This window comes from Vicugna pacos, chromosome 11 (assembly GCF_048564905.1).
Source record: "Vicugna pacos chromosome 11, VicPac4, whole genome shotgun sequence".
NCBI classification, from domain to species: Eukaryota; Metazoa; Chordata; class Mammalia; order Artiodactyla; family Camelidae; genus Vicugna; species Vicugna pacos.
The window spans coordinates 55,841,173-55,858,484 of record NC_132997.1 but is presented as its reverse complement, the minus strand read 5'-3'; the positions used below and the strand labels follow the sequence as shown (position 1 = coordinate 55,858,484).

Sequence of the window (17,312 nt, the reverse complement as noted above, 5' to 3'; positions counted from 1 at the left end):
TATGACTGAAGTATTATGCTGTATGCCAGAAATTGACACATTATAAACTGACTATACTTCAATAAAAAATATTAAAATGTAAAAAAAATTAATCTCTTTATATATCCATTTTTATGATTCTCTGCTTTAACCAGTTTTTTGATTAACTAACTATATGAGTCAGGGTTCTCCAGAGAAAAAGAACCAATAGGAGACAGATATAGATACAGATATTATAGTATATGACATTTATTATAGATTATAGACATAGACATGATGTATAAAGACATTCATTATAAGAACTGGCTCACATGATTACAGAGCTCAAGAAGTCCTATGATCTGCCGTCTGCAGGCCAGAGAACCAGGAAGGCTGGTTTTGTAATTCAGTCCAAAGGCCTGAGAGCCAGAAGAACTGGGTTAAGTCCCAGTCCATGTCCAAAGGTCCAAGAACAAGGAGCATTTATGTCTGAGGGAGGCAGAAGATGGATGCCCCAGCTTAAGCAAGAGAAAGCAAGTCCACCCTTCCACCAGCTTTTTGTTTTATTCAGGCCCTCAAACGTTTGGACAATACCTACCCACACTGGTGAGGCCATCTTTTTTAGTCAAATGATTTAAATGCTAATCCTTTCTAGAAACAGCTTCACAGACACACCCAGAAATAATGTGTACCAGCTACCTGGGCATTCCTTAGGCCAGTCAAGTTGACACATACAATTAACCCCAACACTGACCATTAAAGTTTTCACAGTTTTTACTCTATTTTTCAAGTATTTTATTTTTCAATATTCAAGTGGCTTTCTAAAACATAAGTAAATCAATCTTTAGGCTAAATTTAGCATTAAACTCTGTTCAAACCTTATACCCTAAGTATTTTTCAATATTATTACAAGTCTTATGCGTAATATTTATAGTATTTAACAGTCAGTTCAACAGAAGACAAACCAGTTAGAATAGACTGCTGGCCAATCAGACTTCAAGCCAGTCATACACAACCTGTATGCATAGAACATACCTATGTGTGCCAAAAAAGTCATCATTTTAATAAGAATCTCCCAAATAGATAGACCATATTTTATTTCATCACACCACTAATCTTAGACTTGAAGATTGATTTTTTTTCCCTCTGATACTAACAATGTCGTAACAAGCATACATGCCACTTTATACTATGCTTTTGAATAGAAAATTATGATTTTTTTCCCTCTGATACTAACAATGTTGTAACAAGCATACATGCCACTTTATACTATGCTTTTGAATAGAAAATTAATTTTCTTCATGACAAAACAAAGTGAGAAAGAGAAGACTGTTGTTTGTCACTGAATAGCCTTCTTGCTTGTTAGCCGTATACTGCATTATTTGCTTCACAAAGTATTTAAAATGCAGTGTTACAAATGAATCCCTTCACTTCTTTTAAATTTATTCCCTAAAATCCAGGTTTATTTATTTAGTAGCTACACTTCCCAAAATTCTCCAGCTAATTACTAGAATCTCACTTTGGTTTGACTATAAAGAATTAGAAAAATGATATAAAAGGTATTTCCCCAAAATTAAAGACAGAATGTAAAATTCATAATTCTTAATTACCCTGCCTTCTATGCTTGAATTTTGTGTGAAACAACATGTGCTGTCATTTGAAAGTACTAATGCTGGAATGATGTCAAAATTTGCCATATGACATCTCAAAGAATTGAAGAAAAATTCTGTTTCTGAAATAACTTAATATTTTGATACTGATACTTTCCCATATTGTACCAGAACATTCCTGAATGCTGTTCGATGCATAAATAATATTTTCACATTGCATTCCTAAAAATCTTAATTCTTGAGGATTAAAAACTGTCTAGTCGATTTTTTTCTAAGCATCCTTAATTCATAGTAGCATGTGATAGTTAAACATCTTATTAATTTTGAATATGACAAACACGAAATATTAAGTCATGAGCTTTCTGAAGTCTCCTAAATTTTACACTTTCTTTGGAAGTTTATGCAAAATTATTTGACATTTTTTTAAGTTTTCATCCTGACAATTTATAAGCTAACTAAGAAGAAATAGTTTTAAACTCTTATCCTAGCACAACATAATAATTTCAAAGTGGTAAACATATAAACCTGGGACTCAAAAATTTTAGGACTTAGAGTTACTTCACATGATCATATAGTCCATCTTCACTTTATAAATGAACAAATGTATATTCAAAAACTCAAAAAAATTATCCACAGTCACATGGCAAGTAAATTCCTTGTCCAACTTATTTTCACTGCCTCAAGATCTTGTGACTGTTTACCCAATATCACCAACTAAAAAAACAAAACAAAACACCGTATGTATCATCTCTCCATAATGTCATACAATCAGTTTCATTTCTTTTTAACCTATTCAACATATTGGCTGTTACAGCATTCTGGAGGAAAAAAACAAAAAGCAATGGTACCAAACTGGAAGTAAACAAAGTCCAAGTCCTGGTATCCCAATCCCGAGCATTTTTATTAACTCCTCCTTTCCCAAACTACTTGTGCTGAGGGGACAAAAATTGAACTCTATTTTACAGAGCAGAGACCCACACATACAAGAGCGTAAGAAATTTGATCATTCACTGTACTGAGATTACATCTGATGCTATGTTTTCTTTTACACGTAATCATTAAAAGCAACAGGTGGTCCAATCTGCAGGGGAACTGATGGATATGGATAAATTCCAATGAGTAGTACTCAAATGGACAATTAATGCCTTGTGGGAATGTGTGTTCTGAATGTCAATGTGCTCTCAGTGATATACTAAACAAAGCTGCTTTCAGCGGACAAAGTTTTTGTCCACTACACTCTCTGTGGGTCTTCAATTTGTTGTCAGTTTCTAATACCCAGAACTACATTCCTCCCATCTCATACTAAAGCATGAAGTATGTCCTCTTCCTTATCTATGTTACCTTCTCCATCAGAACATTTTTCCGAGGTTCTTACCCAAAGCAAAGAGAAGTGTAAACCAAATGACTGGCATTTCAAAGAATTAGAGACATCACACTGAGCCGTAAGTTACCTTATGAGCAATGGAAGTCACCTCAAATACAGAAACACATTAGCAATTTTGTCCTCTGCCAAAAGCACTTAGTTTTCAAAATGGAATCTTGAAGACTCCTTGCACCCTGCATGACCCTTCATTTCTGTGGTTGTACTGGCAGATCATTTAAAGCCATCTAGCTAAGCTGTATAATATTATAATTATACTGTCACATAAGAAGATTTCCTATGAAATTAATGAAACACCATTCACCTCAGACAAGAGCTGTGAAAGCTTAGAGCACTCTCCTGGGGTGCACTTTTTCTATATCAAATCTGTGTTAAGGAGGAAAAAAATCCTTCAAATCATAATGCAAAGTACAATTCAAGAAACCAATTTTGCTAAATATTTTTCTCTGTTTTGTTTGTTTTCCTTAATTTGAGGATATTTAATTTCCTCTAGTCTCTCATAAACATAGAGCTATTTAATTAAAATCAACAGAAAAAATTAAAAGAAAAATAAAAACAAACATGAAAATGTGGTATCTTGAAAATATTCATTACCTCTCACTGGTCTCCATGTAATTACAAAGTGGAAAAACAATTTCTTAATTCTTTTGGGATCCCAAAACTCAATGTGCTCTCTCTAGATATAAAATAAGAGTATTTCTTCCTTTTTGTGTTACATGTATGAAATTTAAATAACTACATCTAATTACAGAATACAGAAAAACAAAGTGCACACCAATGTGAAGTAAGCAGTTACATTTCAATAACAGATTTACTCATTTTCATCTGTCACGATGTGTCTTCTTGGTATCAGTTTCAAGTAAACAGGAAAAATGTGCAAAAAGACACTTGCCCTTTTTACCTTGTCCAACTCTTGTTTGGTACTGACATCTGTCTCCCACAGTCTCCTTCTACCAACATTGTGTTTTCAAATTATTCATTTCACCCTAATATGTGTTGCATATTTGTTATACGCTAGATATCTGGGCTACTATTCTACTTCATTAGTGATAGGATTCATCACTCTATGCACTTACACATTTACCATTTGTCTCCTTCCTTCTATGTGACAGATGTGGGGTAAGCACTGGAAATTACAGAGTTGAACAAAATCATAACCCACTGCCCTCAGAAGCCTAGAGTACAGTACAGTATGTTCCTAACATATTTTTCAGTATAAGAACCACTTTTAAATATCAAATAATTTTGAGTACCACCCCACATATCAGAGGAGTTATACTTCTACAAGAGGAAACATGGGGAAGTAAAGCTACTATGAAATCACTGTCTTCTTAAACTAGTTGACATTTAATTAATCATAGTGTCTATGTATTTTTTTAACATTTTTTATTGATTTATAATCATTTTACAATGTTGTATCAAATTCCAGTGTAGAGTACTATTTTTCAGTTATACATGAACATGTATATATTCACTGTCACCTTTTTACCTCCGTGAGCTACCATAAGATCTTGTATATATTTCCCTGTGCTATACAGTATAATCCTGTTTATCTATTCTACAATTTTGAAATCCCAGTCTATCCCTTCCCATCCTCTACCCACTTGGCAACCACAAGTTTGTATTCTATGTCTGAGTCTATTTCTGTTTTGTATTTATGCTTTTTTTTTTTTTTTAAGATTCCACATATGAGCGATCTCATATGGTATTTTTCTTTCTCTTTCTGGCTTACTTCACTTAGAATGACATTCTCCAGGAGCATCCATGTTGCTGCAAATGGTGTTATGTTGTCGGTTTTTATGGCTGAGTAGTATTCCATTGTATAAATATACCACCTCTTCTTTATCCAGTCACCTGTTGATGGATATTTAGGTTGTTTCCATGTCTTGGCTATTGTAAATAGTGCTGCTATGAACATTGGGGTGCAGATGTCTTTCTGAAGTAGGGTTCCTTCTGGATATATGCCCAGGAGCGGGATTCCTGGGTCACACGGTAATCATAGTATCTATGTATTTTAGAATGAAAGTACTTGTATACGTGAGAAATAATATTTATTTTATTTGTGTAGAGTGTTAAGGGCCTGGTATTTTGATTAGACTGTTTAGAATTTGATTCCCAGACAGTCCATCTACCTGCGAAGTAGCCTTGGACAAGTCCTTTGACCTCTTTAAAACTCTCTTCAACATAGAAAAATGGGCAAAGTAAAAGTCTCCTTAGCTTTACTGTCAGGATCAAATAAACATAGAGCTATTTAATTAATTAATTAAATTTAATTAATTTAATTAGGTAACTGGGAGAGTATCTGATGCAAGCTGTTTTTGACAAGTTATCTTTTAAAATTATTATTATATCTCAGATAATGACTGAGAAAGATTTCAGGGTCTAGTGATAAGGAATTGGCACTAGGTGAGTCTCAATGTGAAGCATGTATCTGAAAGAAAGATAGCAGCCTCGAAGGAGCCTCCAGTGGATAAAGATTCTGCCAACAAATCACAAGCCTAATTGTAAGGATGAACTAATTGTAATCCCCAGGAGAACATGGACTTCGTGTCTGCACTATTGTCTACAGCAGATCTTGGCACATTGTAGATACTCAATGGATAGAATTCATTAACTATTGCCAACATTTGAAGATAAAGGAAGAGAGAGCCATTTCAAACCCTGTATTTGTGGATGAAGTATCACACAAAACTATTTTATTTAAATCTGGAGAAATACATAAAGGAATTTGAATTTTCCCACAACTTAGAGCAACATTCAAACTACTCTCCAAAATTGTTTCTTTTTCAGCTTTATTCCAAAGTTTTGACTGTGCCACGTGTTCCGAAACATAATAATATTTAATATTTATTCACTTTTTTTTTCATTTTCAGGAATTCATACCACTAGTTTAGTTAAAAAACAAACTCATAGGCTTCAGTGTAAAAGGGCAATCTTAGAAACACAACTTTAACAATTTAACAGATAACCCACACACAAAAGAAGAAAGAAAAAAAAAAACAGCAGCCTGCACACCAGAGAAGGGCAGACCTGAAAGGTAGATCTTAAATCTTAAAATATGGATGAACTCTTTTTATGAAAAATATATGAATACTGTTGAAGGAGAGGTAAAATGGAATTCATTTTCAATAACAACACACTATGACCCTCATGTTCCCATTTCCAGTTCATTTTCCCAGAACACACAACAAATGGCACTTAAAAAATGCATTCAACTCCTCTCCAGGGAGTATTAAACTTTTAAAGTATTAAAAAGCGCCTGCCAATGAAAAGGAACTCATCTACAACCTGAAGATTAGTCGTTGCCTTCCCACTGAATTTTAAGAGCCAAATTTTCACTTCTCTTCACTCATACTGCATTCAGCATACCTGTAAAATAATTCAACACAATGTCTCACATTTACATTTCTGGTTGTTATGACATTTCTTCCTTCTGTAGTCAGTGATGAGGGGGTACAGTAAGGATGTCTCTTATTCAGTCCATGCCCTAATCTGGTACAAAGGTCATTAAAATGTCACCCACTGAAGCTATGACTAGCAGGAACCTCAAGAAAACAAATGGGATTACTTTCCTACAATACCAGCTTCCCAAAATACTGTCAATGAAAATGGAAATGTTTCTTATGTCCCTTTCAAGGATTTCTCAAGGTCAGAGTGATTTGAAAATCTAACAAATGCTAGAGTATACCCTCTGGAAACATGTCTAGAATGCATAAAAAGTAACAAAACTTACAGACAAAAAGTACCCTCTAGAGTCAGTTTATAGAGTCTGACTTAGTCTGTGACTGAGGAACTTTGCAAGGTAGAGGTATCCTAACTCAACTGGCCCCTTATTTGCAGGGAATTATACCAAATAAACCAGAATCTCTCTGGACAGAGTCTGGATCAGTATATTTTAAAAGCTCCTTAGGAGATTTTAATATTCAAATATGTTTACAAGTTATCAGTAGTAATAGCACTAAAGGGAACTATTTATTGAAGTTCTCAATGAATTAGACACTGTCTTGAGAAATACATATACATTATAATCTTTATCCTTAATTAAGGATATGAGTCATGTATCATTTTCTTTATTTTGTGAGCAAGGAAAACAAGACTCTGAGGGATTAAGTAACTTGCCCAAGATCACAAATAGTAAAAGTCTATCCTAAAGTTCAAACCTAGGAGAGCTTGATTCCGAACAGGGTTTGGAATTTACATAGGTTTATAATTTTATGAAAATATCTATCATCCTTTTGTCTGCTCACAGATGGTTAAATTTTTATTGTAAAATGTGGTGAACAATTGTATTGTCAATTTTGTTAAGCTGAGAATTAAGCTTCCCAGAAAACTTTTTTCTGTCTGGTCCTGGTTAGAATTAGCCAAAAGAAGAATTTTCATGAGATTTAGAGGCGGCGGTAAGTGATAGAAGCAAAACAGCACAAAATTATTCTCTAACGTCTTCTTCAGAAGTTGCAAATGTATGCCCACTGGGTCCAGCTTTCCTTCCTTCGCCCCACATTGCACCCTGCTCACCTCCCTCAACTGCAGGCTCCACCGACCAAGAGATGGGCCAGCTGACCCCTGGAGGCAGTATCTTCCAGAGATTTCTCCAGCTCCTCATTTCCATCTCTCTTCTTCTGTTGGATGAGCCTGACTTTTCAGATCAAATGGTTAGTGACCAGCACTGCATAAGATTTTGGTTGCTCCACATCCTCATCAACACTTGGAACATCAGTCTTTTAAATGTTCACTATATTACAGTATTCAAAGGTATCTAACTGTTGTTTTAATTTGCATGTCTATGATAATTACTATAGTTGAGCAATTCTTCCTGTATTTATCGGTCATTTGGATATCCTAACCTATGAAATATGCCTGCTCGAATCTCTTGTTCATTATTCTATTGGGTTTTCTCTTTTTAATGTTGACTTGTAGAACTCACAATGTGAATACAAGCTCTTTACTGGTTACATGTGCTCTACATATCTTCCCCACCCTATGTAAAGTTGTTAGTTTTTCAGTCAACTTAATCAATCTTTTTAATATAAAATTTTTGCTTTTTCTATCTCAAGTCATGATTGTATTACCTTCCTGAGTTGTTTTCTTTTGTTTTGTTTTTTGTTTTTTTAAATCTACAATTCTTCTGGGATTGATTTTGGTGTACGTTGTAAAGTAGGAGTTAAACTACTTTTTTTTCTTATAAGCCATCCTATTCAAATATCAGTTATTGAAAAGCCTATTCTTTTCCTCCAGAGCTCTTTAGTGTCACCTTTTTTTCCATAAAGCAAATTTCAATATATTCTTCACACTCTTCCTGAGAACTCATTTCTCTCCTATAAATCCAGTATAGTAGCTTATCTTGGTGACAATACTGTACTTTCTTAATTACTATGTATTCAAAATAATTCTTGTTATCAGGCAGAGCAAATCTTTCCCACTTGTTTTTCATAAGCTATGTGTTAGCTAGTTTTTGGCTTTTTTCCATTTTCCTATGAAATTTAGAATCAACTTGTAAAGTTATATACATATATGCAGATTTTAAGAAAATACTTTTGTGATTTGATTGGTGTTGCACTGAAAGTATCAATCACCTTGGGGAGTATTGACAGGTCAACAGTATTGTGTCTTCTGTATTTTCTGCATGAAGGTCTAATACAATTATTTTTTACTCAGATTTTTATAGTTTTTAATGCTACTGTAATTCAGTATCTTTTTAAAATTATATTATCTGTTATTACTACTCATTAAATCAAATCATTGATTTGAGGATTTTTTTTGAGTTTTGTAGGTACAACATTTATTTTCTGAGAATAATGATAGTTTATTTCTTGCTTTCTAATTTTCTATTTTTTTCACTTTGCTTACAGTCCTGTGTAGGTTCTCAAGAACAATGTTAAATAGAAATGGTTGTATCTGCCATCTTTACCTACACAAATCTTAAAAATAAAGCTTTCATCATTTTGCCAATAAGTAAGATGTTTGCTGTTAGGTTTCTTCTAAAGACCTCTTTTGGGGTAAGGGAAAAATAAGAAATGTTCTTTCTTTTTTTAGGTAGCTGAAATTTCATATATAAGTATGCATATATAAATATATTTAAGTATCTTTCTACAACTATTGAAATAATCAAGTTACTTTTCCCCTTTATCAGTAAGTTGCATTGGTTGATTTATAAATCTGAAACAAGCTTCCATTCCTGGTATAAATCCAATTTTGGTGTGATGAAACACTTTTAAGATATTATTGGAGTAACTTGAAGATATTTCACTTGAGATTTTTACATTTATGCTAATGAGTGAAAATGACCTATAATTTTCTTATCTCATTGTTTCTGTTGACAATTCAGATGTCAGTCTCACTGCTGTTCCTTTGAGGTCAATCTGTTGACTTTTCTATAGCTGCTTTTAGTATTTTTCTCTTCAGTTTTCTGAAGTTTATTGACTGAGATTTGAAGTGATTTCGTCTGGAATTCTTTGTATCATTCTTATAATTCATAAAACCTCTTGGAACTGTGAGAAATAGTTAGTTATTATCTCTCCAAATATATCTTCTGCCCTAGTCCACCTTTCCTTTTATTCTGGGGCTCCAAGTAGTGTATATTAGCCTTCTTGGTGTATCCTTTATGATTATTAAATTTATACTGAATTTTTTCCATTATTTTTTTCTCTCTGGTCTTGATTCTATGTATTTTATTTTGATATAGGTTCTACTTCACTATAGCCTCTTAAGCTATATCCAGTATGCTGCTAAACTCACGATGTAGGTTCTTAACTTCTATTATTTTATCTTTTAATTCTTTAATTTGTTTCCATTTTTCATATTTTAATTTTTTTTGCCAAATTACTCGATCTTGTCTTAGCTCTTTGAATATAATATGAAGTTATTTCTTATTTTGTATCAGATAACTCAGGATACATGGATCTTCTATTGTCTTTCTCATTTTTCAACTCTTCCTTATTGACAACGTCCTTCTCATTTGTCACATCGTTTTTATTCTTTGCTGAACATTTTATTGTATTTTGGAAAACTACAAAAAAAAATGAGGCCAGGATATTTCCACCAAGATTTAATTTTGTTTCTGCCAGGTACTGGGAGCACTATCACTCAGGGATTACCTCAACACAGTTTCAGGGATGGGAATGATAATAAGCTGAGGTGCAGTCTCCTACAAGGCCTTGATGAATACCAGCCCACACTTAGCCATGGGACAAAGCTCCCTTAACCTACCCTGGCTTCTCACCTGCATATCCTAACGAGATCATTCTTCACTGTTATTCACAATTTAATGCATTTAAGCAGAGGTTTTTTTAAATGATATTTTTAAAATGATATTTCTGTGCTCTGTGTGGAAAGTGCCCCTTTCATTTCATGTCAATACACTCTGTAATGACTCCATTGCTAGTTCAGGGGTGAGATTGGATGGCTTGTTTATAAGCATACATTTTTATGTGTAAAACACACAAAAAGTTATTTATATTTATTGGGAAAATATCATATGTATTCTAATAGGAACATACACACACCCATATAAATCAATTAAAATAATAGCAAGTAAAAGCTTGTATTAAAAATGTTACAGATAAGACAGGGACTTAACCTACTCATGACTCATCTACTCCTTGCAGAGGGTTGATCATAACCATTTCAAATCAAGATAAAAATCTTCAAGCAGAAACCTCAAGAGAGAACAGCTTCACAGAAACTATCTACCTCAAAGTTTCATGAAGAGTCTCTCTTTTCTAATTTACCAGAGTGCCTTCTGAGCAGCTGAGACCTGTGCAATCTGCAGTAAAGGGTCTCTTCCTCTAACAACGTAATTAAGGCAGAAACCAGCTCTTACTGCTGCATGTTAATTTCCTTTTCATTCTGAAGTAAACAGTTAGGGAACATTGGAAAAACAATAAAAATTCAATTAAGAAGCCCTCAAGACTCTAGCTTCACTTTTAGTTATCAGGAAAAACTAATAGCGCACAAAGGAAGAATGTTAAAAAACAGTAAATCAGATGTTTGGTCCAAGACAGCAGTGTAGAAAGAGCCTAAACTCACCTCCTCCCTTGGACACACCAAATTTCTAGCTACATATAGGTAGGACAAATCCTCCTGAAGAACTGAGTGCTGATTGAACAGCTTCTTCACAACATATGATAGAGGGGCACAAAGACATGGGTAGAAGAGATAGAGACATGGTATTGACGACAACCCCACGTCTGATGCAGTCATCTGCAGTAAGGAGGGTTATTACTGAGGCACCCTCATGAAAACTTGCTTGCCCTGAAGCTAAGTGAAAAAATGGTGGTTTAATGTGTACCCACACATTACATGACAGAGATCCATTTACTAACACTAGAATATCTGCTAGGGAAGGGAATGGCTGGCAATGTCCAGGGTTGGAGACATCAGAGAGTGCTATTTTTTGCATTCCCCCTCTGCCTTGAAATCAGCAGTAGAAACAAGGTTGAGAGACTCTCACCAGCCTGCCAAGGCCATCCCAGCACATCCTGAATCCCTGGGCCACACCAGACACAGCCATTCCACTAGGTGGTCCCAGCACAGTACACAACAGCAAGTCCACAGCCCAGTCACTCCAGCTACAGCCAGCCTGTCAAAAGTGCCTGGAACATACAGTCTGCACGTGGGGAATTCCTAAGCAAGGCCGTATCTTCATGACTAGAAGAGGTAGCGGTTACATCTAATTCACAGAAACACACACAGAAAATCAAACAAAATGAGGAGACAGAAAAATGTGTGCCAAACAAAAGGACAAGATAAAACGCCAGAAAATCCAAATAAAATGGAACTAAGTAATTTATTTGATAAAGAGTTTAAAGAAATGGTCGTCAAGTTGCTCACTAAAAACACAGAAGAATGGAGACTCAGAGTGAGAACTTCAACAAAGAGTTAGAAAATGTAAGAAAGAATCAGAACTAAGGAATACAATAATGGAAATGAAAAATACATTAAATGAAATCTACAGCCTATTGGATAATACAGAGCAACAATCAGTGATCTGGAAAACAGAATAATGAAAATCACCTAATCAGAACAGCAAAAAGAAAAAATAATTTAAAAAAATAAGGAGAGTTTAAGGAACCTTAAGGACAACAAAGCATACTGATACTCACATTATGTAGGTCCCAAAACGAGCAGAGAAAAAAAAAGACACAGAAAACTTGTTTGGAGAAACAGTTGCCAAAAAAAATCTCCTAACCTGGGAAGGAAACAGATACTCAAGTCCAGGAAGCAAAGATACCTAAACAAGATAAAGATGAACCCAATGAGATCCACACCAAGAAATATCATAATTAAAATGGCAAAAGTTAAAGAGAATTTTAAAGGTAACATGAGAAAAACAGTCACATATAAAGAAACCAGCATAAAATTATCACCTAATTTTTCAGCAGAAACTCCAGATCAGACAAGTGGCGTAAAGGTTATCCTTCAGAACAGAAGAAAAGATAGTCTCCCAGACAGGCAAACTTTAAAGGAGTCCATCACCACTAAACAAACCTCACAAGATAATGGTAAGGATCTACTTTAAGTGCAAAAGAAAAGGCCATAATTAGAAATAAGAAAATATGAAAAAAAAACCTCACTGGTAATGGCAAACATACAGAAAAAGCAGTGGATGAGCCACCTAAAAAGCTAGTATGACAGTTAAGAGACAAAAGTAGTAAAATCAACTATAACTGCAATAAATAGTTAAAGGATATCCAAAATTAAAAGATGCAAAATGTGTTGTCAAAACACAAAACATGGGGTGGGGAGTAAAAATGTAGTGCTTTTAGAATGCATTCAGACTTCAGCAATTATCTGCTTAAAGCATTACATAATGATAAAGGGGTCAATCCAAGAGGAAGATGTAACATTTTAAGTATTTAAGCTTCCAACCTAGGAGCACCTAAATACATACAGCAAATATTGACAGACATAAAGATAGAAATTGACAGTAATACAATAACTGTAGGGGACTTTAATACTCTTCTTACATCAATGCATAGATCATCCAAACAAAAAAATCAATATGGAACCACTGGTCTTAAATAATGCACTAGACCCAATAAATTACAATATATAAAAAAAATTTCACACACAAACTGCACAATACATGTCTTTTCAAGTACACATGAAATATTATCCAGAATAGATGACACATTAAGCCACAAAACAAGTCTCAAAAAATTTAAGACTGAAATTATATCAAGCATTTTTTCCAACCACAATAGTATGAAATGAAATTATAAGAAAATTGGAAAAAACATAACATGTGGACTAAACATGCTACTAAGAAACCAATGGTTTAACAAAGAAATTTAAAAAAACACCTTGAAACAAATGAAAATGGAAACAATTTTCCAAATATTTATGAAAGCAGCAGAAGCAAAAGACAAGCTCATAGTGATTCAGGCTTTCCTCAAGAAATAAGGAAAATCCCAAATAAGCAATTTAAGTTTACATCTAAAGATACTAGAAATAGAATAACAAAAAATCCTGATGTTAGTAGAAGAAAGGAAATAATAAAAATCCCAGTGGAAATAAAATAGAGACTAAAAAATTTCACAAAAGGTCAATGAAACTAAAAGCAGATTATTTGAAAGAATAAACAAAATCAATAAATCTTTAACCAGACATCAAGAAAAAAGAGGGCCAAAATAAATTATCAATGAAAGACAAGAAATTACAACTGATACCACAGAAATACAAAGAATCATAAGAGACTATTAAGAACAATTACATGCCAACAAATTAAACAACTGAGATGTAGATAAAAGATTGTACGTTCCTAGGAATTTAAGACTGAATCAGGAAAAAACAGAAAATCTAAACAGACAGATTATTAGTAATAAAACTGAATCAGTAATCACAAAATTCCCAAAAAACAGAAGTCCAAGAACAGACAGCTTCACAGGTGAATTCTACCAAACATTCAGAGTTAAAACTTATCTTCTCAAATAATTCCAAAAAACTTGAAGAAAAAGGAATACTTCCAAACTCATTCTAAGAGATCAACATTTTCCTGATACCAAAATCAGACAAAGACGCTACAAAAAAGAAAATTACAAGTCAATATCCCTAATGAAAATAGATTCAAAAATCTTCAACAAAACATTAGCAAACAGAATTCAGCAATACATTAAAAAAGGATCATACACCATGATTAAGTGGGATTCATTGCAGGGATGTAAACATGGTGGAATATTCACAAGGTAATCAATATGATACACATTAGCAAAAAAAGATTAAAATCATATCATCATCTCAATAGATGCAGAAAATGCATGACAAAATTCAAATCCATTCATTTAAAAAACTTTCAAAAAAGTAGGTACGAGTGAACACACCTCAACATAATAAAGGCCATGTATGACAAAACCATAGCTAACATCATAGTCAACAGTGAAAAACTGAAAGCTTTTCCTCTAAAATCTTGTTCCCTCTAAGGGAACAATAAAAGAATGCCCACTCTTGCCACTTTTATTCAACATGTTATTGGAAGTCCTAGCCATAGCAATCTGACAAGAAAAATAAAAGAAATCCAAACTGGAAAAGAATATGTAAACTGACACTATTTGCAGATGGCATGATGCTATATATAGAAACTCCTAAAGACTCCACCAAAAAAAAAAAAAAGAAGAAGAAAGAAAATGAAGTAAATGTGCAAGATACAAATTAATGTACAAAAATATGTTGCATTTCTATACACTAATAATGAACTACAGAAAGAAAAATGAAGAAAACAATCCCAGTTATAACTGCATCAAAAAGAACAAAACATAGGAATAAATCTAACTAAGAAGGTAAACATCATATACTTTGAAAACTACAAGACACTGATGAAAGAAACTGAAGATAGCTCAAATAAATGGAAACCATGCTCATGGGTTTGAAGAACTAATACTGTTAAAATGTCCATAGTACCCAAAGCAATCTATATTTTCATTGCAATCCCTACCAAAATGTCCATGGCCCTTTTCACAGACCTAGAACAAATGATTTTCAAATTTGTACGAAACCACAAAAAAAAGTGAACAGTCAAAGCAATCTTAAGTAGAACAAAGCTAGAGATATCATGCTCCCTGACTTCAAATTATACTACAAAGTGACAGTAATCAAAACAGTATGGTATGGCACATAAATACACCCACAGATAAGTGGAATGGAACAGAGGGCCTAGAAGTAAGTTCATGCTTGTGTGGTCAATTAATCTCTGACAAAGGAGGCAGGAATATACAATGGGGGAAAGACAGTCTCTTCAATAAATGATGTAAAGAAAACTGGACAGCTGCGAGCAAAAATAAAACTAGATCACATTCTTATATTATATACAAAAATAAACTCAAATTATGTTAAAGACTTAAATGTAAGACTTGAAACCATAAAACTTCTAGCAGAAACTATAGGCAATAAGCTCTTTGACATCAGTCTTAGCAATATTATTTTGGATATGTCTCCTCAGGCAAAGGCAACAAAAGCTAAAATTAAAAAATGGAACTACATCAAACTAAAAAGCTTTTGCACAGCAAAGGACATCATCCACAAAATGAAAAGGCAACCTATAAAGTGAGAGAAGATATTTGCAAATGGTTTGTTATGTAACAGGTTAATATCCAAAATATATAAGAACTCATACAACTTAAACAATTCAAGTAAGAAATTGGCAGAAGATCTGAAAAGACATTTTTCCAAAGAAGCCATACAGATGGCCAACAGGCATATGTAAAAAATGCTCATTGTCACTAGTCATCAGGGAAATGCAAGTCAAAACTACAATGAGATATTACCTCACACCTGTCAGAATAGTTATCATCAAAAAATGACAAACAAATAAAAAACTAGTGGTGGTGAAGATGTGGAGAAAAGGGAACCCTTGTGCACTTTTGGTGGGAATGTAAATTGGTACAGTCACTATGCAAAACTGTAAGGAGGGTCCTCAAAAATTTTTAAATGGAACTACCCTTGAGAGATACAAACTTCCAGTTATAAAATTAATGTCATAGTGATGTAATGTACAGCATAGTGAATACAATCATTAATAGAGTAATAACTTCGTGTGGTGACAGATAGTAACTAGACTTATTCGGTAATGTATAAAAATAATGTAACTATGCTGTACACCTAAACTAATATTGTAAGTCAATTATACTTCAATTAAAAAACAGTGAATTAGATTTTGAAATTCAAAGTCATGCTGCTCAGATCCTTTAAATGTAAAATGCGAATTACTCATACCTTCCTTGTAGGTTTGTAGGGAGGATTAAGTGTGGTTATTCATTAAGCAATTTCCATAATTCTTAGTACTTTAGTCTAAAGAAAAGTCAAACTAATATTGTAATTATAATGTGAAATACAATATGTTGATTTTCAAAATTTACCCATGTAAGAATTATTGTCAAAACAATAACTTTACCTCATGTTTACAGATACCTACTTTTTGCAGTCTATAATTTGCTCCTTGGACAAAGCCTGTGGGAAGCAGCTGATACTCCATGGAAAGAAAATTTTGCTTGGCATTAGAAGACCTAGATTTCAATTTCCACTGTGGTATGCATTAGTCATCAAACTTAGCAAAACTCATTTAGTCTCTGCCTAGTTTTCTTATACGCAGACTAAGGATAATATCTTCCTCAGATTTGCCAGGAGTAATTAGACAGCACATGTAAAAATGCCTATGTCTATGGGCAAGTAGGTGCCCATGAACAGTCTCTGCATTACAAACCCCATTTTAAAGATGAAGAAACTGAGATTCAGAGAGTTAAATGGGTCATTGTTACTCCATGAAAAGGACATGATGGCACTGAAAATAAAATGCAGTTTATATGAACATCTGTTCCAACACTATTTTGTTTTAAATTTGTGGGTTTTTTAATTGAAAAAAACGATGGTTAGATGCCAAGAAGCAGGTGGCAATGCCTTAACTGCATGTGTGTTGTCAGGCCCAAGGGCCTCTTCCTTGTCAAGGGGAGTGCTAACTTTCTCTCCTTTCATACAACACCCAACACTCTTCTAATTTGTTTTTTTTTTTTGCATTTATGAACAAGAGGCTTTAGTATGAAACGTATGCTGAATTTTATTCACCTTGTCCCATATGATTCAGCAATTACTATGTGCTCCAAATATCCAATTAGAATATTAACTACTTATGTATAAAAATATAAATATGGAATCATGATATTATACTGAAAGCATCCTACCTGCCTATCAAAACTTATCTTATGTATTTTATCATGAGGAAACAGAGGTCATAGGCCAATCAGGGAACATGTGGATGAGCTTAGATATTGAGTTGTGTATGTTGAGGCTGTAAGGAATCCTGAAAATCACTGAATCAGAAGAAAATCCCCTTATCAGCTTGTTTGCTTTCCTTTTGTTTCTTCCTCATAAAAGTC

General features: G+C 33.7%; 1 long non-coding RNA gene and 1 other non-coding gene across 2 annotated transcripts in view; both read right to left on the bottom strand.

The window, feature by feature from the left end:
- Positions 1-17,312, bottom strand: part of LOC140699799 (uncharacterized) — a 186,987-nt gene that overhangs the window by 44,667 nt on the left and 125,008 nt on the right. The gene's annotated exons all lie outside the window — the stretch shown is intronic.
- On the bottom strand, positions 16,797-16,918 carry LOC116282463 (U6atac minor spliceosomal RNA). Its single transcript, XR_004191980.1, has one exon. It is a non-coding gene; the product is annotated as a U6atac minor spliceosomal RNA (small nuclear RNA).